We start from the raw sequence: 26,455 nt of genomic DNA, 5'->3' as shown, positions 1-26,455 counted from the left end.
ACAACTCTAGAAAGCATGACTGAGGATTGGTGCCATTGTCAGATCCTCTAATTAAAGTATTTACACGTCTACTTATTTGTCCTTTAACAACTCTGTGAAGTAGGTTTCACTATTAACTGTAGGCTGAAATACGGTTTATCTACCCCCAAGCTAAGTGTCCCAAATTACCAACCAGAGGCAAAGACAGCACACTGGTTAACCAGCAGATGAGCCTGCTTCTCCCCATTTTGTCTCCTGTAAACGGATAGATTTTCTTCTAGGAGGCAGACTCTTTCTAAGAACGGCTGCGTCAGGCATTAGCAAACTCCTATCTACACACTTTTGGCATCTTGAAATAAAGAATCTTATGCCAAGGCCGGGTGTAGTGGCTCACGTCTATAATCCAAGCACTTTGGAGGCCAAGGTGGGCGGATTACCTGAGGTCGGGAGTTCAAGACCAGCCTGACCGACATGGTGGAACCCCATCTTTAAAAATAAAATGGCCGGGCGCGGTGGCTCAAGCCTGTAATCCCAGCACTTTGGGAGGCTGAGGCGGGTGGATCACGAGGTCGAAGAGATCGAGACCATCCTGGTCAACATGGTGAAACCCCGTCTCTACTAAAAATACAAAAAATCAGCTGGGCATGGTGGCACGTGCCTGTAATCCCAGCTACTCAGGAAGCTGAGGCAGGAGAATTGCCTGAACCCAGGAGGCGGAGGTTGCGGTGAGCCGAGATCGCGCCATTGCACTCCAGCCTGGGTAACAAGAGCGAAACTCCGTCTCAAAAAATAAATAAATAAAATAATAATAATAATAAAATGAAAAAAGAATCTTATGCCAGTTGCCTTTGTCCTGGGAATTGGTCAGCAGCTAGGGTAGGTCAGACCTTCACGATTGGTGGGTGGACTGACCAACTGACTGGGCCTCCTTTGCTGTCTGTGCTCATTTTGACTGTGGCCACTTTTGCAATCTGTGTTCATGTATTCATTCAACAGGCTAGGCATGGGGGCCCCTAATCCCAGCATTTTAGAAGCAGAACACTTGAGCCCAGGAGTTCGAGGCTGCAGTGAGCTATTATTGTACCACTCCAACCTGGGAGACAAAGTGAGAATTTGTCTCTAAAACAATTTTTTTGTTGTTGTTGTTTGTTTGTTTTGAGATGGAGTCTCACTCTGTCTCCCACGCTGGAGTACAATGGCGCCATCTCTGCTCATTGCAGCCTCCGCCTGCCAGGCTCAAGTGATTCTCCTGCCTCAACCTCCTGAGTAGCTGGGATTACAGGCACGTGCCACCATGCCCATCTAATTTTTATATTTTTAGTAGAGATAGGGGTTTCACCATGTTGGCTGGGCTGGTCTTGAACTCCCAACCTCAGGTGATCCGCTCGCCTCAGCCTCCCAAAGTGCTAGAACTACAGGCATGAGCCACCAAGCCCGGCCAAAATTTTTTTTAAATAAATAAATCATTCAACAAGCATTTAGAGTGCCAGCTACATGCCAGGTACCATTTCAAGCACTGGGGATACAACACTGAACAACTGTAGGGGACAGCGTATGCCCCCAGGGAGCTGGCCGACTTGTCAGAGAGGCACACATTAAGCAAATGATCGCATGTGCAATTACTTAACCCATTTCCCATTTGCCCCCAGAAATGAACCCTGGCAGAGAGCTGCACTTTTTTTTCTAAATGGGAAATGGGTTAATTACAAGTACGATAAGTACAGAGAAGGAAAAGTTCATGCTGTCATTGGGAATGTGCAAATGGGTATCTAAGTCCATTGAGTGACTGTGAGACTAAGCAATTTTATTCATTTGGCAGATATTTTTGACTTACCACTCAGTGCTAGGGACAGTGTTAGGTGGTGAGTGCTGGTCAAAGAATGATGAACAAGCCAGGCATGGTGGTTCATGCCTGTAATCCCAGCACTTTGGGAGGCCAAGGTGGATCACTGGAGGTCAGGAGTTCAAGACCAGCCTGGCAACATAGTGAAAACCCACCTCTACTAAAAATACAAAAATTAGCTGCGAATGGTGGCTCGCACCTGTAATTCCAGCTACTCGAGAGGCTGAGGCATGAGAATTGCTTGAACCTGGGAGGTGGAGGCTGCAGTGAGCTGCGATTGTGCCACTGTACTCCAGCTTGGGTGACAGGAATGAAACCCTGTCTCAAAAAACAAACAAACAAAACAAACAAACAAACAAAAAAAAAACTACAACAGAGTAAACAGACAACCTACAGAACATGAGAAAATATTTGTAAACTAGGCATCCGAAAAAAGGGCTAATATCCAGAATCTATAAGGGACTTAATAAATTAACAAGCAAAAAGCAAACAACTCCATTAAAAAATGGGCAAAGGATAGGGCTGGGCATGGTGGCTTATGCCTGTAATCCCAGCACTTTGGGAGGCCGAGGCAGGTGAATCACCTGAGGTCAGGAGTTTGAGACCAGCCTGGCCATCATGGTGAAACCCCATCTTTAAAAAAAAAAAAATTAGCTGGGCATGGTGGTGTGTCCCTGTAATACCAGCTATTTGAGAAAGCTGAGGCAGGCTAATTGCGTGAACCTGGGAGGCAGACGTTGCAGTGAGCTGAGATTGTGCCACTGCACTTCAGCCTGGGCAACAGAGTGAGACTCCGTCTCAAAAAAGTAAAAAAAAAAAAAGGGGGGGCAAAGGACATGAAAAGACACTTCTCAAAAGAAAACATACACACAGCCAACTAGCATATGAAAAAATGCTCAACATCACTAATCAGAGAAATGCACATCAAAACCACAATGAGATACCACCTCACACCAGTCAGATGGCTGTTATTAAAAAGTCAAAAAACAGGCTAGTCTGAAGATAATAGTGAGCTATCTCAATTGATTGCTCACAGTCAGTTACAGATTGAACTCCTTTTTTTTATTTTTTATTTTTTGAGATGGAGTCTTGCTCTGTCGCCCAGGCTGGAGTGCAGTGGTGCAGTCTTAGCTCACAGCAACCTCCACCTGCCTCAACCTCCTGAGTGGCTGGGATTACAGGCACATGCCACCACACCTGGCTAATTTTGTATTTTTTTTTTTTTTTAGTAGATATGGGGGTTTCACCATGTTGGTCAGGCTGGTCTCGAACTCCCAGTCTCAGGTGATCCTGCCTATCTTGGCCTCCCAAAGTGCTGGGATTACAGGTGTGAGCCACCGTGCCCGGCAGAACTCCTTGTTCTACTCTTTCCCCCTTTTCACTACTGCACTTAACTAATCTTAAAAAAAAAAAAAAAAAAAAAAAAAAAAGGCAAAAATATAACAGATGCTAGTGAGGTTGCAGAAAAAAGGGAACACTTATATACAGTTGGTAGGAATGTAAATCAGTTCAGTCACTGTGGAAAGCAGTTTGGGGATTTCTTAAAAAACTTAAAACAGAACTATGTAATCCCAGCACTTTGGGAGGCCGAGGTGGGCGGATCACCTGAGGTTGGGAGTTCAAGACCAGCCTGATCAACAGGGAGAAACCCCATCTCTACTAAAACAAATGCAAAATTAGCCTGGCCTGGTGGCAGATGCCTGTAATCCCAGCTACTCAGGAGGCTGAGGCAGGAGAATCGCTTGAACCCAGAAGGTGGAGGTTTTGGTGAGCCAAGATTGTGTCTAGCCTGGGCAAGAAGAGCAAAACTCTGCCTCAAATAAATAAATAAATAAATAAAACCAAAAAGATAAATACACTCGTGTTCATCACAGTACTATTCACAGTAGCAAAGACATGGAATCAACCTAAATGCTCACCAATGGTAGACGGGTTAAAGAAAATGTGGTACATATGGCCGGGCATGGTGGCTCACGCCTGTAATCCCAGCACTTTGGGAGGCCAAGGTGAGCAGATCACCTGAGGTCAGGAGTTCAAGACCAGCCTGGCAAACACAATGAAACTCCATCTTTACTAAAAATACAAAAATTAGCTGGGTGTGGTGGCATGCACCTGTAATCCCAGCTACTCAGGAGGCTGAGGTAAGAGAATCACTTGAACCAGGGAGGTGGAAGTTGCAGTGAGCTGAGATGGCATTATTGCACTCCAGCCTGGAAGAGAGTGAGACTGTCTCCAAAAAAAAAGTGGTACATATACACCATGGAATACTATGTAGCCATACAAAACAAATGAAATTATGTCTTTTGAAGCAACATGGATGGAGCTGGAGGTCATTATCAATTAAATTAATGCAGAAACAGAAAACCAAATACCACATGTTCTCACTTGTAAGTGGAAACTAAACTTTGAGTACATATAGACTCAAAGAAGGAAACAGCAGACAATGAGGCCTACTTGAGAGTGGAGGGTGGGAGGAGGGTGAGGATATAAACACGACCTGTCTGGTACTACACTTAATACATGGGTGATTAAATAATCTATACACCAAAACCATGTGACACACAAACCCATACATGCATCCCCTGAACCTGAAATAAAAGTTGGAAAGAAAAAAAAAAACCTTAAGCTAAAGTAGTCAGCAGCAGAAGTAGCCAATAAACTTATAGCTGTATAAGTAGGGACTTGTCTCTAAGGTAAATGAACAAACTAAAAAAGGAGGCAATTTTATAACTGCATCAAACCAAATATATATATATATATATATATATATAATATATATATATATATATATATATAATATATATATATTTATTTATTTATTTATTTTATTTTATTTTTTATTTTTGAGAAGGAGTCTCCATGCATTGCCCAGGCTGGAGTGCAGTGGCGCGATCTTGGCTCACTGCAACCTCCGCCTCCCAGGTTCAAGCAATTCTGCCTCAGCCTCCTGAGTAGTTGGGATTATAGGCACCCATCACTATGCCTGGCTAATTTTTATGTTTTTAGTAGAGACAGGGTTTCATCATGTTTGCCAGGCTGGTCTCGAACTCTTGGCCTCAAGTGATCTGCCTGCCTTAGTCTCCCAAAGTGCTGGAATTACAGGTGTGAGCCACTGTGCCTGGCCCCAAATAATTTTTAAATTTTGCTTCTGCATTTTCCCAATAAATACTTGCCTCTGACACTTTGTCATTGAAAAAAAAAAAAAAAAAAGAAAAAGAAAAGAAATATCTCTATTTCATACCATCCTCCCACATTTATGGTTCAAAAATCAAAAGTACCATAATTTAGGCCGGGCGCGGTGGCTCAAGCCTGTAATCCCAGCACTTTGGGAGGCCGAGGCGGGTGGATCACGAGGTCGAGAGATCGAGACCATCCTGGTCAACATGGTAAAACCCCGTCTCTACTAAAAAATACAAAAAATTAGCTGGGCGTGGTGGCGCGTGCCTGTAATCCCAGCTACTCAGGAGGCTGAGGCAGGAGAATTGCCTGAACGCGGGAGGCGGAGGTTGCGGTGAGCCGAGATCGCGCCATTGCACTCCAGCCTGGGTAACGAGAGCGAAACTCCGTCTCAAAAAAAAAAAAAAAAAAAGTACCATAATTTATTCATTTTGGTTGTTTTCAGTTTTTCCAACTTAAAAAAAAAATGCTGGCTGGAGGCTGTGGCTCACGCCTGTAATCCCAGCACTTTGGGAGGCTGAGGTGGGCGGATCTCGAGGTCAAGAGATCCAGACCATCCTGGCCAACATGGTGAAAACCTATCTCTACTAAAAATACAAAAACTAGCTGGGCATGGTGGCATGTGCCTGTAGTCCCAGCTACTAGGAAGGCTGAGGCAGAAGAATTGCTTGAACCTGGGAGGTGGAGGTTGCAGTGAGCCAAGATCGCGCCATTGCACTCCAGGCTGGCGCCTGGCGACAGAACAAGACTCTGTTTAAAAAAAAGAAAATAAAATAAAAAGAAAATAGTCTACATACATATTGTACATTTTCTGCCCCAAGGCTGGAATTAGCTATTTATTTTTTCAGAGACACCTTGGTTCCTTTTTTTTTTTTTTTTTTTCTGAGACGGAGTTTCGCTCTTGTTACCCAGGCTGGAGTGCAATGGCGCGATCTCGGCTCACCGCAACCTCCGCCTCCTGGGTTCAGGCAATTCTCCTGCCTCAGCCTCCTGAGTAGCTCGGATTACAGGCATGTGCCACCATGCCCAGCTAATTTTTTGTATTTTTAGTAGAGACAGGGTTTCACCATATTGACCAGGATGGTCTCAATCTCTTGACCTCGTGATCCACCCGCCTTGGCCTCCCAGAGTGCTGGGATTACAGGCTTGAGCCACCGCTCCCAGCCACCTTGGTTCCTTTTAGTGGAAAGTTGTACTTAGAGACCACAGTCTGGGCACTAGGTGCTCACTATTTGCTAAAGTAGCAGCCCCCAGCCTTTTTGGCACCATGGACTGGTTTTTGTGGAAGACAGTTTTTTTTCCACAGACTGGGTGAGGGGGCTGGTTTCAGGATGATTCAAGCACATTACATTGATTGTGCACTTTATTTCTATTTTTTTACATTGCAATATATAACGAAGTAATTATACAACTCACTATAATGTAGAATCAGTAGGAGTGCTGAGCTTGTTTTTCTGCAGCTAGACAGTCCCATCTGGGGATGATGGGAGATAGTGACACCCAAAGTGTGTTGCTTATGTCCAGTCTACTCCATAATCTTGTTTTGGTTGCTGTCACTGCGGAAAACTCTGCTTCACAAGGGTAGGATGTTGGAAATGGAAGGAAGCAGGCTTTTCAGTGCTTTTATGGCAACCTCAGGATATTCCACCTTGACTTTAATCCAGAACATATGGAGATTTGAAGTCCCAAACACTTTTTTTTTTTTTTTTTTTTTTTTTGAGACAGAGTCTCACTTCTGTCCCCATGCTGCAGTGCAATGGTGTGATCCTGGCAACCTCCACCTCCCAGGTTCAAGCAGTTCTCTGCCTCAGCCTCCCAAGTAGCTGGGGCTACAGGCACGTGCCACCACGCCTGGCTAATTTTTTGTATTTTCAGTAGAGATGGAGTTTCACTGTGTTAGCCAGGATGGTTTCTGTCTCCTGACCTTGTGATCCGCCTGCCTTGGCTGTCGGAAGTGCTGGGATTACAGGAATGAGCCACCACGCCTGGCCTCCATCATTTGCCATCTCAAGCAGTTGAACCTCTTCTAGCATGGACAATGTCAAGTCACCTGGCTTATTCACAAATGGGTCATGGATCCATTCCTTCCCTGTTCAGGGGTCTTTTGTGGTTGGGAAGTAATGCTCAAACTCTTCTGAATGCTGAGATAGGTGATCATGCACCATCTGGGAGAAAGAAGGCCCTGGCTCCGTCTCTTTCTTTCAAAATCTCTGCTAATGTTTGAAACATGTCAAAAACCCAATGCTCATTCGTCGCCTCCATAATTCCAGTTTGGCTTTGAATGCAGCCACTTTATCTGCCAACTTGAACACAGTGGCCGTTCTCCCCTGAAGTGACGGATTGAGTTCGTTGAACAGGTTGGATATATCACACAAATAAATTTTGCAGCCCATTCTGTGTCACTGAAGTATGCTGCCAGTGGTGACTGTTTTTCCAAAAGAAACCTCTTATGGCCAGGAGCGGTGGCACACATCTGTAATCCCAGCACTTTGGGAGGCCAAGGCAGTTGGATCAACTGAGGTCAGGAGTTCAAGACCAGCCTGGCCAACAAGGTGAAACCCCATCTCTACTAAAATTAGCTGGGTGTGGTAGCAGGCGCTTGTAATCCCAGCTGCTACCAGGAGGCTGAGACAGGAGAATCGCTTGAGCCTGGGAGGCGGAGGTTGCAGTGAGCCCAGATAGTGCCACTTTACTCCAGCCTGGGCAACAAAGAGTGAAACTCCATCTCAAAAAAAAAAAAAAGAAAAAGAAAAAAGAAATCTCTAGTAACTCAAAAACTGTAGCCAGTAATCTACCTTTAGAAAGCCATCTCATGCTGGGCACAGTGGCTCAAGCCGGTAATCCCAGCACTTTGGGAGGCCAAGGCAGGTGGATCACGAGGTCGAGAGATCGAGACCATCCTGGTCAACATGGTGAAACCCCGTCTCTACTAAAAATAAAAAAAATTAGCTGGGCATGGTGGCATGTGCCTGTAGTCCCAGCTGCTCAGGAGGCTGAGGCAAGAGAATTGCCTGAACCCAGGAGGCGGAGGTTGCGGTGAGCCGAGATCGCGCCATTGCACTCCAGCCTGGGTAACAAGAGCGAAACTCCGTCTCAAAAAAAAAAAAAAAAAAAAAAAAAGAAAGAAAGCCATCTCACATCTGTGTATAAGAGAAGACATATCCTGTGTGCTCTGTGTCCATTTTCTCACAGAGCTGCACAGACATGAGTTAAGGGCATGTACTTTAATGTGGCTGATAATTTTAATCACATCTTGCAAAATGTCGTTAAGTTCAGGTGACCTTTTTTTGGCTTGACAGCATTTCTCTATGGATAAAAAAGCATTGATGTCAACTTCGGTAGACTCGTCAACCTGGATTGCATACCATGGTGACTCATTAATCCTAACAATTGTGCCTCAATATCCTCTGCTATTTCATCAATTTGTCCAGTAATGGTGCTAGCCAAAAGAGGAACACATGCCACCTTTTGAACTGCAGCCTCTCCCAAATCTTCACACAAATGTCCTTAGCTGCAGGAAGGATCAACTCTTTACCAATAGTAAAGGGCTTCTTAGCTTTAGCAATGCCATTAGCTACTAAGAATAATGCTCTCAGTGCAGACACATTTGATGAACTAGTGGCCTTCAATAATTGCTTCTGTTCTTCATGTTCACATTTTTTTCTTTCAAAAACTCCAAAGGCTGGCCCGGCGCGGTGGCTTACGCCTATAATCCCAGCACTTTGGGAGGCTGAGGTGGGTGGATCACGAGGTCAAGAGATCGAGACCATCCTGGTCAACATGGTGAAACCCCGTCTCTACTAAAAATACAAAAATTAGCTGGGCATGGTGGCGCGCACCTGTAGTCCCAGCTACTTAGGAAGCTGAGGGAGGAGAATTGCTTGAACCCAGGAGGTGGAGGTTGTGGTGAGCCGAGATCGTGCCACTGCACTCCAGCATGGGTAACAACAATGAAACTCCGTCTCACTCAAAAAAAAAAAAAAACAAAAAAACTCCAAAGGCTTGTCTTTCGATACGTAGTGCTTGGTCTCCAAGTGGTGAAGCAGTTTTGAAGGCTTCATGGCTTTATGGGATAGCCAGTCGCCGCAAAGCAGGCTTGGAGAATGTAAATCACGTGTTGCATGAACCCATAATTTAAGTAGGACTCTTAGTATTTTCTTTTAATTGCAACTTTCTTTTTGTGGCAGTCTGAGTCTTCTGCTCTCTCATCATTAGGTCTTTCCCCCTTTTCAATGAAGCTCTCCAGTGACATTTGGTTTTATTGCTCATTTTGACTACAGTTAGCTTGTGGGCTCACCAAAATTGTGACCAAGGCAAGAGTGCACTGTGGGAAAGAGACACAGATGGAAGCAGTAAATAAAATAATGGGCGGGGCTGAGCGCTGTGGCTCATCCCTGTAATCCCAGCACTTTGGGAGGCTGAGGTGGGTCGATCACCTGAGGTCAGGAGTTCAAGACCAGCCTGGACAACATGGTTAAACCCCATCTCTACTAAAAACACACAAAAAAATTAGCCGGGCGTGGTGGGGTGTGCCTGTAATCCCAGCTACTTGAGAGGCTGAGGCAGGAAAATCACTTGAACCCAGGAGGTGGAGGTTGCAGTGAGCCAAGATCGCACCATTGTACTCCAACCTAGGCGACAGAGTGGGATTCTGTCTCAAAATAAATAAGTAAATAAAATAATGGGTGGGCCATGCATGGACTAAAACAAGTGCCAGATGCTGACCTAAAGCCCACCACTAGATGCAGCTTATATCACTTGCCAGTCATTGATAGGGTTTTGATATGAGTCTGCAAGCAACTGATTTTTTATGGTCTCTGTGCAGTCAAACCTCTCTGCTAATGTTAATCTGTTTTTGCAGCTGCTCCCCAGTGCTAACATTATCACCTCAGGTCCACCCCAGATCATCAGGCATTAGGTTCTCATAAGGAGCACACAACCTAGATCCCTGCCATATGCAGTCCGCAATAGGGTTCATGCTCCTGTGAGAGTCTAATGCCACGGTTGATCTGACAGGAGGCGGAGCTCAGGCGGTAATGCAAGTGACGGAGGGCATGGTAGGGGGAGCCGCTGTAAATACAGATGAAGCTTCGCCTGCTGCCCGCCGCTCACTTCCTGCTGTGCAGCCCGGTTCCTAACATTCCACAGACTGGTGCCGGTCCATGGCCTGGGAGTTGGGTACCTCTGCACTAAAGGATTGGTCATTGTTTGTAGACCTGAAAACAGTAGACAGAGCTAGGGAATTCATTTAGTTAATCTGTTTTCAGATCAGCTAAATCAAAAATTCACATGGAGAGGCCAGGTGCAGTGGCTTATGCCTGTAATCCCGGTACTTTGGAAGGCCAAGGTGGGAGGATTGCTTGAGGCCAGGAGTTCAAAACCAGCCTGGTCAATATAGGGAGACCCTATCTCTTAAAAAAAAAAAAAACCTCATACTGAAACCTCCAAGACAAACACAGGATTATGTGTTTTTTACTTAACCCCTTTCATCTTTCATTTGTATTTTTTTCCCCACACCCGAAGTCCTGGTTCTCTGCAACACCAACACAATTCACTTGTTTTATCCCATATTATACATCCAGCAGTCTCAGAATAATACCAAAGCTACCACTAGCAATATGAGACTGAAAACAGGCAGCCCTTTTTAAAAATCAGAGTAAAAAATTCTGAAAATGGAAGTGGAAAGGAATTCCTTAGGAAGGGTCTGTGCTGACCCCATGTGACAGTGTGGCTGTTTGCATTACTGCTGGAATTTTGAAGATTACTACATATTCTGTTAGTCAGGATTTTGTTTCAGTGTGGTACACTCTTAAAATCATGGTTCTTGCTGTCTAGGAGTTTACATATGTCTACAGAGTGGAAGAGGCATGAGATTATAGCAATGTATAAAGCAGTGAGATATAGCAGTGTATACCGGAATGATTGTTGGTTTGGTAACCCAAGTATGCTGGTCAGCCCCAAGCTTCAGTTTCCTTCTCTTCTACATGAGGATAAAGAAAGGAAGGAGGGCGGCCAGGCGTAGTGGCTCATGCCTGTAATCCCAGCACTTTGGGAGGCCGAGGCAGGTGGATCACAAGGTTAAGAGATCAAGACCATCCTGGCCAACATGGTGAAACCCCGTCTCTACTAAAAAATGCAAAAATTAGCTGGGCGTGGTGGCGTGCGCCTGTAGTCCCAGCTACTAGGGAGGGTGAGGCAGGAAAATTGCTTGAACACAGGAGGCGGAGATTGCAGTGAGCCTAGATTGCGCCACTGTACTCCAGCCTGGCACCTGGCGATAAAGCAAGACTCTGTCTCAAAAGAAAAAAAAAAGGAAGGAAGAATTTGCAAGAGGGAATCTTGGACAAGTTGAGTCATCTTTCTGAATTCCTGAATTACCTTCCAGGAATAGATAAAGAATAGATAAAATTCCTTATTTATTAAGAGAGGGTACAGGGATTGGACTATGTTGTAGTGACAGCAGCTTGCTTTCTGTTCTCCAGATGCTTCGGGGACCTTGCACTTATAGTTGGTTCTCTGTGCATTGAACACTCCTGCTCCAGCTCTTCCAATGTCTGGTTCCTTGTCATCATTCATGTCTCAGCTTTAATAGCTATCACCTCCCTAGGAAGGGCCTCCCTGACCACATCATTGAAAATATCCATCACCCATTAGTTTATCGTATCAGCCTATTTCATTTCTTTGTGGAACTATTTATTTATTTGAAACAGAGTTTTGCTCTTGTTGCCCAGGCTGGAGTGCATTAGGGCAATCTCGGCTCACTGCAACCTCCGCCTCCTGGGTTCGAGAGATTCTCCTGACTCAGCCTCCGGAGTAGCTGGGATTATAGGCATGCACCACCACACTTGGCTAATTTTTGTATTTTTTTTTTTTTTTTTTTGAGACGGAGTTTCGCTCTTGTTACCCAGGCTGGAGTGCAATGGCGCGATCTCGGCTCACCGCAACCTCCGCCTCCTGGGTTCAGGCAATTCTCCTGCCTCAGCCTCCTGAGTAGCTGGGATTACAGGCACGTACCACCATGCCCAGCTAATTTTTTGTATTTTTAGTAGAGACGGGGTTTCACCATGTTGACCAGGTTGGTCTTGATCTCTTGACCTCGTGATCCACCCGCCTCAGCCTCCCAAAGTGCTGGGATTACAGGCTTGAGCCACCGCGCCCGGCTTAATTTTTGTATTTTTATTAGAGATGGGGTTTCTCCATGTTGGTCAGGCTGGTCTCGAACTCCCAACCTCAGGTGATCTGCCCATCTTGGCCTCTCAGAGTGCTGGGATTACAGGCATGAGCCGCTGTGCCCTGCCGTGGAACTATTACCTATCTAATTGGCTTGTTTATATCTAGATCCCCTCTCTCCAGAATATAAACTCAATAAAAGTAGGGTTCTTGATTTTCTTGTTCATTGATGTGTCCCTAGGAACTAAAACAGGGCCTGACACCTAGTAGTTGCTGAATAACAATGCCTGTTGAATAATGAATGCCTGGTAAATGACTAGATGAGCTAGATAATCTCCAGAATCCCTTTCAGCTTTAGGCCCAAGGTTATACACTCATTATAGTGAGTAAAGGATTACTGGCATGACTGTACCATCCTACAGATGTGGAAACTGAGGCAATGGGTGACCGGCCAAAGGCTTCACAAGCAGGGAAGTGGTGTGGTCCAGTAGCACTGTATGGGAAGTCAAAAGCAGGAGACTCTGGTTTGGATCCTCATACCATCCCTTTCTGTCGACCTTCCTTCCAAGGGCTGTGTGAACTGGTCGGCCACAGCGACTTCACCCCTCCAGGGACTCAGTTATTCCACCAGAAAGAAAAGACATGCTAATAACTCTGCCCCAGAGTCACCGTGAGGTCATGTAGTCTGAACTGCACTAAGCACTTTGCAGAGTGTTTTGCTCTTCCTTTAGCCCCAGCTTGTTTCCAGGGTGGAGAGTGAAGGTGAGGAAGGAAGCCCAGGACTGGGGCTGTGGAGGAGGGGAGACTCAGCGGGTTGCCACCATGTGTTTACTCACCTGTCTCTCTGACCCTAGCCTAGCTGTGCTCCCTGCTCAGGTCAAGAGGTAGGGAAAGTCTTGCTCAGCCAATGAGCTGCTGTCCCTCTCTTAAAGGCACCCAGCATCTGGCAGGAAAACTAGCCTGGCAACCTGGAGAGCTCCCGGGCCAGAGCCAGGAGGCGGCTGTGCGATCTGGATGTACTTAAACCTTCCATGGCCACATCGTGACTCCAGGCCCTGGTCACTCCATGCTTTGGAGAGTGCTTTTGTCAGAGAGGCCTCCTTTCCCTTACACAGAACTGGCTTTCCAAGAGGCTCCCACACCTATCCGCCCTGCCAGATTCCCAGGGAGGAAAAACAGCATCGTCTTGGCAGTTGCCCCAAGGAAGGAGCCCACAGGTGACAGGGAGAAGCCACTGAAGGCTTGGGTGCTGGTTCCAACCCTGCTGTGTGATCCTGAGTGAGTCACTCGAGCTCTCTGAACCTCACATTCTCCATCTGGGAAAATGGGGAGCTCAATTCCACTGTCAGCTTTCCTCTTTTATTGTTTTCCCTCGTGACACCCCTTGTTCTGAAAGATTTAAGTCTGCCAAGCTGCACCTGTTGCATAATAATTCGTTAATTGGCTTTTCCTCTCTATGTTAATTGTGGCCCTGTAGTAGCCAATCAGTGTTTTCTGGTCAGCAGAAACAAACCACCAAGCTGATGCAAGTTTAGCCAAAAGCAATGTGAGGTTTTATTCTGTCTGCGATATCTTATCTAGAGTCAACATTTGATTTTCATTTGACCTTTTAAAATATGAGAAATAGAGCACTTGTAAGTAATTTCCAGGGAATGGGGTCCCCAGGTGGGGAGCTGCTAAATCTACTTTGCATAGGGTTTATAAGGACTCCAGCAAAATCCTGCCTTCACATCCAAGCCAAGCTTTGGTCTCAGCAATGCTGCCTCACACACGGGGTTCATTCTTGAAAGTGAAAGGTTTGGACTTGAAAACTTCCTGTGTGAGGAGACTGCTCCCAGGAGTCCCCACAGTGACTTTGCCCCACATCTAGCTGGCTGAGGCTAGGGAAGCCTGGTTGGGGGAGCTGAGGTCTCCCTCGGCCCTCTGTTAGGGTGTGGCCAGGAGGGTGATGGGAACAGGTAGGTATGAACACAGGGCCTGGAGGCCAGGGATATTTGGTAGATGCCGCTTGTGCTGAAAATCAGGAGATAGGCCTGCAGTTCTAGTTCTGCATGGAGTAGCTCTGTGACCTCAAGCAAATCATTTACCTCTTTGAACTCAGTTTTCCCAGCTGAAAAATGGGGATTGTCATCTGGGCAATGCTTGTCTACCAGGATTATTCTTAGAACCAAATAAAATAGTCTAATAGTCTATTCCATGGAAGCTTAGATTCCACAGATTTTAAGATAAATTCAAAGATTTAGAAATAAATTTTGGGCCGGGCGCGGTGGCTCACGCCTGTAATCCCAGCAATTTGGGAGGCCGAGGCGGGTGGATCACAAGGTCAGGAGTTCGTGACCATCCTGACCAAAATGTTGAAACCCCATGTCTACTAAAAATACAAAAATTAGCTGGGCGCGATGGCACGTGCCTGTAATCCCAGCTACTCAGGAGGCTGAGGCAGGAGAATCGCTTGAACCTGGGAGGTGGAGGTTGCAGTGAGCCGAGATCGCGCCATTGCACTGCAGCCTGGGTGACAGAGTGAGACTCTGTCTCAAAAAAAAAAAAAAAGAAAGAAAGAAAGAAAGAAAGAAATACATTTTGGAATTGATGAGATAAGGTAATGAATGTTTTGTAAAATGTGGCCTCTTCGGTAATTATTTTCTCTGATCATTGTGTGATAGTAACTAATGTGATAAAAGAATTACTGATTATGATGGAATCGTGGCTGCTTGTTTAAACCCTTTTACTTAACTTGACAAAAATACCACTCACTGGGACTTTTTGAAATGTAGAATCATGTAAACACAAAGAAGGGGGGAAACAGCTCACTGAGTCATGGTATTTTCTAACGGCTCCTGGGGTGGAAACCCAGTCCTGGAATGTGGCCCTGTTGGGAGCAGTAGTTAGAATAGGCATTTTGGAATCAGAGGATTTGGGGTTCAAATATATACTGTAAGACCTACTGGTGACCCTGGGTGTAAGTCACTTTTCTTTTCAAAGCTCTTTCTATGCAATCATTCGGGCTTCAGCCATCCTGCTCTCTCCTTTCCTGCAGCTTCCTGCTGAGGAAATAAATCTCAGAGAAGGCTGGGTTCAAGGGCCATGGCAGCACTCTCCCTCCAAGGGGAGCCTGTGGTAGAAGGAGCGGAGTGAAAGTGAAAGCCAAAACAGTTTATAGGAATAGGGAACTTAGGCAGGTATTTGAGCAACAGCGCGGGTGAGCATTGTGCTATATACATGTGTGCCTGTGCACAGGAGCTAATTAAATTCAAGTTGAAGATTTTTAGGCCCCTGAAGGGTCATATTAGCCAGACCCCTGCTCTGGGGCAAGCCTCTCTTTTGTTTTTGTTTTTGCTTTTTTTTTAGTCAACATTGAAACTTTGCAGCTGAACACCAGGGAAGGCTCCTAAACATTTTCTTTGGTAACCAGCCTTGGCATCTCAAAATCTTCCCAAGAGTGAATGCAGGGGTGTGTGTGAGTATTTTCTGAGTGCCTGTTCCAGGGGGCCTGATTGAACCATAAGGAGCTCTACTGAGATTTCAGCATCTGGGTGTCCTATTCTGACCCCGTTTTTGCTACATGAGAGAAAATATGTTGCCTAGCTGAGAATGTTCTCTCTTTCTCTGCTACACACACACCCCTGTGGGTTAGAAATAGCCTTTTGTTTTCTTTCTTCTTTTTAAGAGTCAGGGTTTCACTTTGTCACCCAGGCTGGAGTGCAGTGGCACCTTCTTAGCTCACTGCAGTCTCAAAATCCTGGGCTCAGGGATTCCTCCCACCTCAGCCTCCCCAGTAGCTGGGACTCTATGTGTAGGCCACCATGCCCAGCTAACTTAAATTTTTTTTGTAGAAATGGGGTCTCACTTTGCTGGCCAGGTTGATCTCAAACTCCTCTTGTCAAATAAATCTCTTGTGTCAGCCTCCTGAGTTGCTGGGACTGCAGGCATGAGCCACCTCAACAGCAGAAATCGCTGCCTTTACGGGTCTCTGCATCTAGCTAGTGTCTTACTTGGGTTTCTGAAGATCTTTAAAGCCATAGAATATCAGAGATGGAAATGTGAGTGGTACCGTATCTTTTCTTTTGTCTTTCTTTCTTTTCTTTTCTTTTTTGTTCATTCATTTGTTTGAGATGGGGTCTTGTTATTTTGCCCAGGCTGGAGTGCAGTGGCTATTCATAGGCATGATCCCACAACTGATCAGCATGGAGTTTTGACCTGCTCCATTTCCAACCTGGGCAGTTCACCCCTCCTTAAGCAACCTGGTGGTCCCCCACTCCAGAGAGGTCACCATATTGATGCCGAACTTAGTACAGACCTCTGATTAGCATAGTGCACTATAGCCCAGAACTCTTGGACCCAAGTGATCTTCCTGCCTCGCCTCCTAAGTAGCTGGGACTAGAGGCACAGGCCACTGTGCCCAGCTACGTCATCTAGTGCAGTAATAGCAAATAGGCTCATTTCATTTGCCAATTCCAGTCAACAAGTAGAGTGTTGAAAAGGCTCGGAAGCCACCTACAGGCATGCATCAGACTCTCAGATTTCTCAACAATGTCTGTTGTGGGCATGGCAGGGGAGAATGGCAGTATCTATATTAGAAATTTGCTCTCCTTGAGTCAGCCAATCTCCTCATTACACAGATATGAAAGATGGTCTGGGAAGGGGTGATGACTTGCCCAAAGTCATGTGGCAAGGCAAGGCAGAGGTATATACAGAGACAGGGTCTCTCTTGACCTTGAAACCATGATCGTTCACACTGTATTAGTTCAGAGAAGGAAACTGAGGCTGGGAAGGGAAATGACTGAAGAAAGAGTAGGACCTAGGAGTCCGGAGAAGCCTGGCTGGGGTGGGGGCTGAGAAATTCAGTTCTGTGCCCCTAGCCTGAGCCCTGCCAGCCTGGCCTGTTGGCATCTGCTCCACTTCTCAGAGTCCCTTTGCTCCTGTCCCAGTTTTCTGTCTCATTTTCCTCAGGCTCAGAGAGTGCACATTGAAGCAGAGGGACCTCTGGGGATCCTAGGTCCTACAAACCCTCTTTTGGCAGCCTTCAGCAAGCTCCCAGCTCCCTCTCTTCTGGAAGAGAAGTCCTAGGACAAGCATTTTTAACCTTATTGATGCCATAGATCCCTTGACAACCTGTGAAACCTATGGTCTCCTTCTCAGGGTATTTTTAAATACATGAAATACATAGGATGACAAAGGAAACCTATCATCCCGAAATACAACTATCAAAATCAAAGAAATTGCTATAGTAATATGTGCTTCTTTATTAGTACCTTAAAAATGAGGTCTAGTGGCAGATATAACTATTGTAGCCAGGTGAGGTGGCTCACACCTGTAATCCCAGCAGTTTGGGAGGCCGAGGCTGGTGGATCACATGAGGCCAGGAGTTCGAGAACAGCCTGGCCAACATGGTGAAACTCCATCTCTACTAAAAATACAAAAATTAGCCAAGTGTGGTGGCACGTGCCTGTGATCCCAGTTACATGGGAGGCTGAGGCACGACAATCCTTGAGCCCAGGAGGCAGAGGTTGCAGTGAGCCAAGATCGTGCCGCTGCACTCCCGTCTGGGTGACAAAGTGAGACTCTGTCATATGTGTATATATATATATATATATATATATATATATATATATATATATATAAATATATGTATATATAAAATGTTAAAGTAATACCATAAATGGTATTTTTGAAAGATATAACTAACTTTCAACAACTATAATGTGATATTAAAATATATATGACTTTTTTTGGTGTCACAGGAACTGCCAATACTACTGTGGTTCATTGCCTACATTTATAGTGAAACAAAACTCTGACTAGAGTAGACTGGGGAAAATAATGATAGTGGTTTGTAATGGTCCTTAACTAAAAAACAGAGGCTAGGTGTGGTGGCTCACACCTGTAATTCCAACACTTTGGGAGGCCAAGGTAGGAGGATCACTTGAGTCTGGGAGTTTGAGACAAGCCTGAGCAACATAGGGAAACTCTATCTCTAAAAATTTTTAAATTATCCAGGTGTGGCGGCACATGTCTGCAGTCCTAGCTGCTCGGCAAGCTGAGGTGGGAGGATTGCTTGAGCCCAGGAGGGTGAGGCTGCGGTGAGCTGAGATCTCACCACTGAACTCCAGCCTGAGCAACAGAAAGAGACCATGTCTTGAAGAAAAAAAAAAAAAAGAAAAGGAATGAAAGGGGAAAAAAAATTTTTTTTCCTTCCAAGTTCAGAGACACCCTGAATTCTATTTGTGGACCCAGGCTGAGAACGTCTGTTCTAGGAGGTTCATGCAGGAGTCTATGAGGCCAGTGGTTTGCAAACTGTGGGCCTGTGAGCTATGGGACCCTGGAGATTCTGGAAGTGTCATGGAGGCTGTCAAACAGTGAACAAGTTGGGGTAACAAGCAGGTAAACTGTCCAATCAGATAGCCTCTGAGTCTGCATCCATAATCTCTGTTTCAGCTTGAGAAAGTTCTTTTCTATTTGAGTTCATTTCAGTGATTCATATGATTTTATTGTCTTAAAAAAAGAGGGGCGGGAGTGGGGTGCTGGGCACAGTGGTTCACAGTTGTAATCCTAGCTATTTGGGAAGCTGAGGCAGGAGGATCACTTGAGCCCAGAGGTTGGAGACTAGCCTGGGCAACATAGTGAGACCTCGTCTCTAAAAATATGTGTTTTTTAATTAGCCTGGTGTGGTAGTGTGCGTCCCAGCAACTCCAGAGGCTGAGTTGGGAAGATCCCTTGAGTCCAGGAGGTTGAGGCTGCAGTGAGCTATGATGGCTCGGTTACACTCCAGCCCGGGTGACAGAGCAAGTCTGTCTCTCAAAAAAAAAAAAAAAAAAATGCATGTGAGGTTCCTCTGTTTCTGAATGTTTAAAACCTTCATTTGGCCCCACCCATAGCTTCATATGACATAAAGCAAAGCCAAAACTGAAAGAAGTGAAGGGGTCCCATGTTACCATTTGGTGGCAGGCGTGGGGGTGTAGAGTCAGCCAGGGAGAGGAGCTGGGAAGCAGCTGGGCACAGGTGAACTTCCCTGTACCTCTTCCTGCCAGTCACTGCAGGGAAGCACCTTGTGTGGCTGGAGTACTGGGCCAAGAGTTAGGAAACTGGAATTCAGTGTCCTGGTTCTGCTGACAAAGTTTCTCGTTTGCCAAGAGTTTCTCATCTGCATAACAGAGACAATAATGCCCAAGTGTTGAGAGAACCAATCCAGAGAAAGCCGTAAAGAATATAAAGCTGCGGTTAAAGGGATTGTAATGTCTTTGTCTCCATGACCTAGCACCCTTTTCTCCCTGCTCCCTGAGTCCTTTCTCTCCATACTGACAAACCAGATCTTCCATGTATCCTATGACAGTGTCATCCCAGGCACCCAGCACAGTGACACAGTCAGATTTGTGGTTGAACACTCACTCACTCAGTCTACCACCATACCTCCTAAATATCTCCTCTCACCACTGCTATGCCATTATCTTTGGCCTGCATTTCTCTAACAGCCCCCAATTTCTCTCTGGGCTTCAGGCTGCCTTCTATGAAGTCAAAACATGTTCTGACCACAAGTTCTGACCATGTCTTTCTTCTGCTGTAAAGCCCTTGGTGACTCTTCACTGCATGCAAGGCCGAGTCTAGCCCCTGCAGAGTATGGCAACTCAGACCCGTATGATCTGCCTTCAGTCTCCCCACCCTCTCCCTTTTTCTAGCATCCCGACCTCCTCCTTTTGCTGTCTTCCCTCCCTGCCTTCTTTTTTTTTTTTTAAGACGGGATTTCACCATGTTGGTCAGGCTGGTCTTGAACTCCCGACCTCAGGTGATCCGCCTGCCTTGGCCTCCAAAGTGCTTGGATTACAAGCGTGAGCCACCACGCCCGGCGCCTCCCTGCCTTCTTAATTACCCAGATGGTAGTGCAATGCCAGGAGTTTTGAGAAGAGGCGATTCAGGAGGTGGAATATGGCTCTCCCCAGGCTGGCATGGTGGGCAGGGGGATGCTGAATGCACAGAGGACTCAGGAGTTCTGTTGATAGGTTAGAGGACAGGTGTGACCCTGCCCTCATTCTGGGCAAGATAGGGATTATTTTCAGAGACCAGCCAGTAGCACATGGAGAGGTCACCTGCATAGTCAGGAAGAGTCTACCATTTTTACACTTACAGGAACCAGATCACCAGGAACAGGATACAGCCAGGCAGTAGAGAATCCCTGATTCTTAGAATGTTACCAGTGAAAGGGACCTAATGGATCTTTCCTAGGTTTTTGTTTTTCTTTTTGAGACAGACTCTCAGTCTGTTGTCCAGGCTGGAGTGCAGTGGCGTGAGCTTAGCCCACTGTAACCTTTGCCTCCCAGGTTCAAGCGATTCTCCTGCCTCAGCCTCCTGAGTAGCTGGGACTAGAGGTGTGCACCACCATGCCCAGCTAATTTTTATATTTTTAGTAGGGACGGGGTTTCACCACGTTGGCCAGGCTGGTCTCAAACTCCTGATCTCAGGTGAGCCACCCACCCGAGCCTCCCAGAGTGCTGGGATTATGGGCATGAGACACCATGCCCAGCCTCTTTGGTAGGTTTTAACTCTTCTCTGTTTCAGAGAAAAAGGTAAAGTCCAGAGAAGGGAAATGACTTGGCCAAGGTCATACAGTGAGTTGAGGCAGAGCCTGAACTAAAGCCAACATCTGATTTTCTTCCCAATCTTCATGTTCTGGGCTCTGGACTCTCGCCAGGAGACTCAGTAACTGGCCCAGGACTGATTTACTAACAATGGGTTAATGTGTCACTGCTGGGCATTACAAGAGCCAGCTCTATCAGGGGTTGTCAATGCCTCACCCCTAAGGTTTTCAGCTGGGGAACAGTGACAGTTTACAAGTGTGCTGAGATAGCCCTTGGGCCATAAGTGGCCAGGCGGAGACTGGGCAGCCAGAGCTCATGGTCCTGCTGGGATAGTCACCTTCAGGTCTCAAACAGCCTCATAAGTTTGGCCCCACAGGTATCCAAGTATTACCGTGGACTGGGATGGGAAAGTTGGGAAGCACTGTGTTAATCCTAAAGCATGAGTTATTTTAGGGGTGGTACAGGCAAAGGTGGGGAAAGGGAGAGTTTGAAGATACAGGCTCTAGTTCTGGCTGTAATATATACTAGGGAAAAATAATGAGAAAAAATAAGAGGTACCATTTATTGTGTCTCATTTAATCTTTCAAACAGTTCTATAAAAGTAGGTGCTGTTGAGCCGGGTGCAGTGGCTCACGCCTGTAATTCTAGCACTCTGGGAGGCCCAGGTGGATGGATCACAAGGTCAGGAGTTCAAGATCAGCCTGGCCAACATGGTGAAACCCCATTTCTACTAAAAAAATACAAAAATTAGCCGGGCATGGTGGTGTGTGCCTGTAATCGCAGCTCCTCAGGAGGCTGAGGCAAAAGAACTGCTTGAGCCAGGGAGGCAGAGATTGCAGTGAGCTGAGATTGTGTTACTGCACTCCAGCAAGACTCCCTCTCAAAAAAAAAATTAAAAAAGGTTGGTGCTGCCGGGCGCGGTGGCTCAAGCCTGTAATCCCAGCACTTTGGGAGGCCGAGGTGGGTGGATCACAAGGTCAAGAGATCAAGACAATCCTGGTCAACATGGTGAAACCCCGTCTCTACTAAAAATACAAAACATTAGCTGGGCATGGTGGCGCGTGCCTATAATCCCAGCTACTCAGGAGGCTGAGGCAGGAGAATTGCCTGAACCCAGGAGGCGGAGGTTGCAGTGAGCCGAGATCGCGCCATTGCACTCCAACCTGGGTAAAAAGAGCGAAACTCCGTCTCAAAAAATAAATAAATAAATAAATAAATAAATAAATAACGTTGGTGTTGTTATCAACTCCATTATACAGATGAGGAAACTGAGTCAGGGAAATTAGTAGACTTAGCCAAGATCCCACAACCAGGAAGTAGTGTGCTAGAATTGAAACCCAAGTCTGTCTTTATTTGGATTCTGTGTTCTTAATTACTCTGCCATATGGACTTGTTTGGGGACAAGTGGTAAGAAAGATGGGGCCCTTCAGCTCCACTCCCTTGACATGAGGGCTACTGATCTACTGATTCTCCCTGTACTCTGGACTGCCAGGCTTTAGGGAGGCTTTCGGCAGGAGGCACTAGGGTCTAGAGGACCCCTAAGCAGTGAGGGCTATCTCCCAATCCTGCCTTCATGGGTGTAAAATCACCCGCAGGACTGCAGTGAGTAGTTTGAACCCTGCCAGAGGCAACCCGGATCTTTCAGGAGGGGAGTCCTCAGCCCTCAGAACGGGAAAGGTGGTGAGATTTCACTGGTTGCTGTGATACTCTGAAACTCATAGGAAGAAAGCTGCAATAAGGCACCTTGCTTACTATACTAATCCTTCCTTAAGCTGTAACTCCTATTTACAGATCGTTACTCTGCCAAGCACTTTATACACATTGCCTTACGGAATTTTTACAGCAGCCCTATCTTGAGTAGCTCCTGTTATTATCATCTGTTCTTTACTAGAGGAGGAATCTAAAGCTCTGACCCAGCTAGACTGCTGACTTTTCAGTGGACCTTAGTCAGGGGACTTTTGGGCAAGTCTTCTCTGGGTCCAATATCTAGGACTACAGAAGTAATTCCTTCCCTGCCTAGAGCATTGGATTATAAAAGTGAAAACAACTTACAAGCTGTTGTCCATTTGTTTAAATGGTGTCTGTTGAGAACTTAAAGCAAGGAGGCCCTGGCACTACAGAGAAGAATAAAGCATCATTCCTGCCCACGGAAAAATGTAACATCAGTGTTAGGTAAACAAGGGATTTCCACTTCCAGTAATTATGGGCTAGCTTGTTGAAGACTGCTCCCCCACTTAACTGGGGTTGTTTGTTTGTTTGTTTGTTTGTTTGTTTTAAAGACAAGATCTCACTCTTTCACCCAGGCTGGAGTGCAGCGGAACAATCATAGCTCACTGCAGCCTTGAGCTCCCCAGGCTCAGGTGATGCTCCCACCTCAGCCTCGCAAGTAGCTGGGACTACAGGTGTGTGCCACAATACCCTGATAATTTTTGCATTTTGTGTATAGATGGGGTTTTGTCGTATTGCTCAAGCTGATTTCAAACTCCTGAGCTCAAGTGGTCCACCCACTTTAGCCTCCCCAAAGGCTGGGATTATAGGCATGAGCCACTGTACCTGGCCACCACTGGAAATTATTAAAAGAGCTAAAACAGCCAGGCCTGGTGGCTTATGCCTGTGATCCCAATACTTTGGGAGGCTAAAGCCAGTCTGGGCAATATAGTGAGGCTTTGTTTCTCCAAAAAATTTAAAAATTTGCCAGGTGTGGGCTGGGCATGGTGTCTCATGCCTGTAATCCCAGCACTTTGGGAGGCCGAGGTGGGTGGATCATGGGGTCAAGAGTTCAATACCAGCCTGACCGCATGGTAAAAACCCTGTCTCTACTAAAAATGCAAAAATTAGCTGGGTGTGGTGTTGGGCACCTATAATCCCAGCTACTCGGGAGGCTGAGGCAGAGAATTGCTTGAACTTGAGAGGTGGGGGTTGCAGTGAGCCAAGATCATGCCACTGCACTCCAGCCTGGGTGACATAGTGAGACTCTGTCTCAAAAAAAAAAAAAAAAAAAAAAAAATAGGTGTGATGGCATGCATCTGTAGTCCCAGCGACTTGGGAGGCTGAAATGAAAGGGTTGCTTGAGCCCAGAAGGTTGAGGCTGCAGTGAGCCATGATCATGCCACTGACTCTAGCCTGGGTGACAGAGTGAGACTATCTCAAAAGAAAAAAAAAAAAAGCTAAACAAAATAAATTGTGTGTGTGTGTGTGTGTGTGTGTGTGTGTGTATGTGTGTGTGTGTGTATTTGCAGTCACTAGAGAACTACCAAAGCAACAAGGACCTGAGGGGTCAAGATTCCGGAGGGATAATAAGCCCATATTTGCTTGCTATTTTCCTGCACAAAGCATGTGCACTTTCTCAAGAAAAGGCTAAGAAACTGAACAGGGAGTCTGGTTGTGTTATGAGGATGGGGAATAGAATAAAAATTGAATTTCAGAGTCTACCAAGAAGGAGTGTCCCTAATAAACGTTCAGGTCTTCTTTGTGTGTTTGAGTTAGAGTCTTGCTGTTTTACCCAGCCTGGAGTGCAATGGTACAATCTCAGCTCACTGCAACCTCCACCTCCCAGGTTCAAGTGATTCTCCTGCCTCAGCCTCCTGAGTAGCTGGGATTACAGGCACCCATCACCATGCCTGGCTAATTTTTGTATTTTTAGTAGAGACATGGGTATCAGCATGTCTGCCAGGCTGGTATCAAACTCCTGACCTCAAAGGATCCACCCACCTTGGCCTTCCACAGTGCTGGGATTACAGGTGTGGGCCATAGCACCCAGCCAACATTTCAAGTCTTCAGCTAGAGCCACCTAGAAGTAGAGGTGAATTAGAATTAGACCAATCCTGACAAAACTGAAGTCCAGCACCCAATTAGTTCAATCCCTTATAGGACTTAGGTGTAAATGCCTAGTAGAATATTTCTGAAGGAAGATAATAAATACCATCCAGGGCCTCAGATTTTCCTATATTTTTTCATACACATACTTAGTATTCGATCAAAATTTACCTGACATTTCAGTAGACAAAACCAAATGGCTGAAAACCAAGATAAAAATGTAGACAGGCTGGGTGCAGTGGCTCGCACCTGTAATCCCAGTACTATGGGAGGCCAAGGTGGGCAGATCACGAGGTCAGAAGTTTGAGACCAGCCTGGCCAACATGGTGAAACCTCATCTCTACTAAAGAAAGAGAAAATTAGCCAGGCGTGGTGGCATGCACCTGTAATCCCAGCTACTTGGAAGGCTGACACAGGAGAATCTCGAACTCAGAAAGCAGAGGTTGTAGTGAGCCGAGATCGCACCATTGCACTCCAGGCTGGGCGGCAGGGTGAGACTCCGTCTCAAAAAAAAAAAAAAAGGTAGACAATAGCAATAGGCCCATAGGAGATCCGGATTTTTGCATTTTGAGGCATGGACTTTAAAAGAGATGTGAATAATATAGTCAAGAAATTATATGACAAGATGGAGAATTTCTGCAAAGAAGTACAATCTGTCAAGCAGAATCAAATGAAAATTTAAACCTCAAATACAGTATCAAAAATTAAGAACTCAATAGATGGATATAACAGCACATTAACACAGCTGAAAATAAAAATTAGTAAACCAGAAAGTCAGTAGAAAGTTTTATTAGTCTGTTCGTATGCTACTATGAAGAAATAACTGAGACTGGGGGATTTATAAAGAAAAGAGATTTAATTGACTCACGGTTTCACATGGCTGGGAAGGCCTCAGGAAACTTGCAATCATGGCAGAAGGCACCTCTGCACAGGGTGGCAGGAGAGAATGAGAGGTAAGAGGAGAAATGTCAGATGCTTTTAAAGCTATCGGATCTTGTGAGATCCACTCATTATCACAAGAACAGCATGGGGGAAACCGCTTCCATGATTCAGTTCCCTCCATCTGGTCTGCCCTTGACATGTGGGGATTATTACAATTCAAAGTGAGATTTGGGTGGGGAAACAGAGCCAAACCATATCAAAAGCATTCAGACTGCAGCACATATAATACAGATTTTATATGGAATGTGGTAAAAATTTCCCCATATGAATAATTGAAGCCCCATAGGAAGAGAGGGAGGGGAGGGGAGAAGAGATGAGGGAAGAGAAGCAATGCAAAGAGAAATGAAGCCAGAAGCAGTATTTGATGATGGTCAATAATTAAGAATTACTTAAAACCCTAAGCAGAATAAATCAAAATAAAACAGAACTAGGGCCTATTATGCTATAACTGCTGATAGTAAAAGACAAAGGGACATTTTTGAAGGGAGCAATGATAAAACTGGTATAGCTTCTTCATAGAAATAATGAAAGCCAGAAGACAATGGAATATGTTTGAAGTAATAAATGAAAATAAATCATATCCCATTAGAACTAGAGAGTAGAATGGTGGTTACTTAGGTCTAGGGTAGTTGTGGGGGAAGGGAGAATTGGGGTGATACTGGTCAAAGGATATAAAATTTCAGTTAGATGGGAGGAATAAGTTCAAGGACTCTATCATACCACATGGTAACTAAAGTTAACAATATATTGTATTCTTGAATAATGCTGAGAGTGAACGCTGTGTTCTCACAAAAATAATCACTATGTGAGGTAATGTTAATTAGCTAGATTTAGTTATTCCACAATGTATATATATTTTAAAACATGCCGTACATTATAAATATATACAACTTTATCTGTAAAATTTAAAAAATGATAGTAAGCCAGGCACAGTGGCTCACTGCCTGTAATCTCAGCA

General features: G+C 45.5%; 1 protein-coding gene and 1 pseudogene across 1 annotated transcript in view; both read left to right on the top strand.

The window, feature by feature from the left end:
• The window catches only part of LARP1 (La ribonucleoprotein 1, translational regulator), a 147,640-nt gene that overhangs the window by 20,343 nt on the left and 100,842 nt on the right, over positions 1–26,455 (top strand). The window lies entirely within an intron of this gene.
• The window catches only part of LOC141579980 (cytochrome c oxidase subunit 6C-like), a 41,284-nt pseudogene continuing 20,776 nt past the window's right edge, over positions 5,948–26,455 (top strand).

This window comes from Saimiri boliviensis, chromosome 1 (genome assembly GCF_048565385.1).
Source record: "Saimiri boliviensis isolate mSaiBol1 chromosome 1, mSaiBol1.pri, whole genome shotgun sequence".
Taxonomy (NCBI): Eukaryota; Metazoa; Chordata; class Mammalia; order Primates; family Cebidae; genus Saimiri; species Saimiri boliviensis.
The sequence above is the reverse complement of the archived record's forward strand: the minus strand, read 5'-3'. Positions and strand labels throughout refer to the sequence as shown.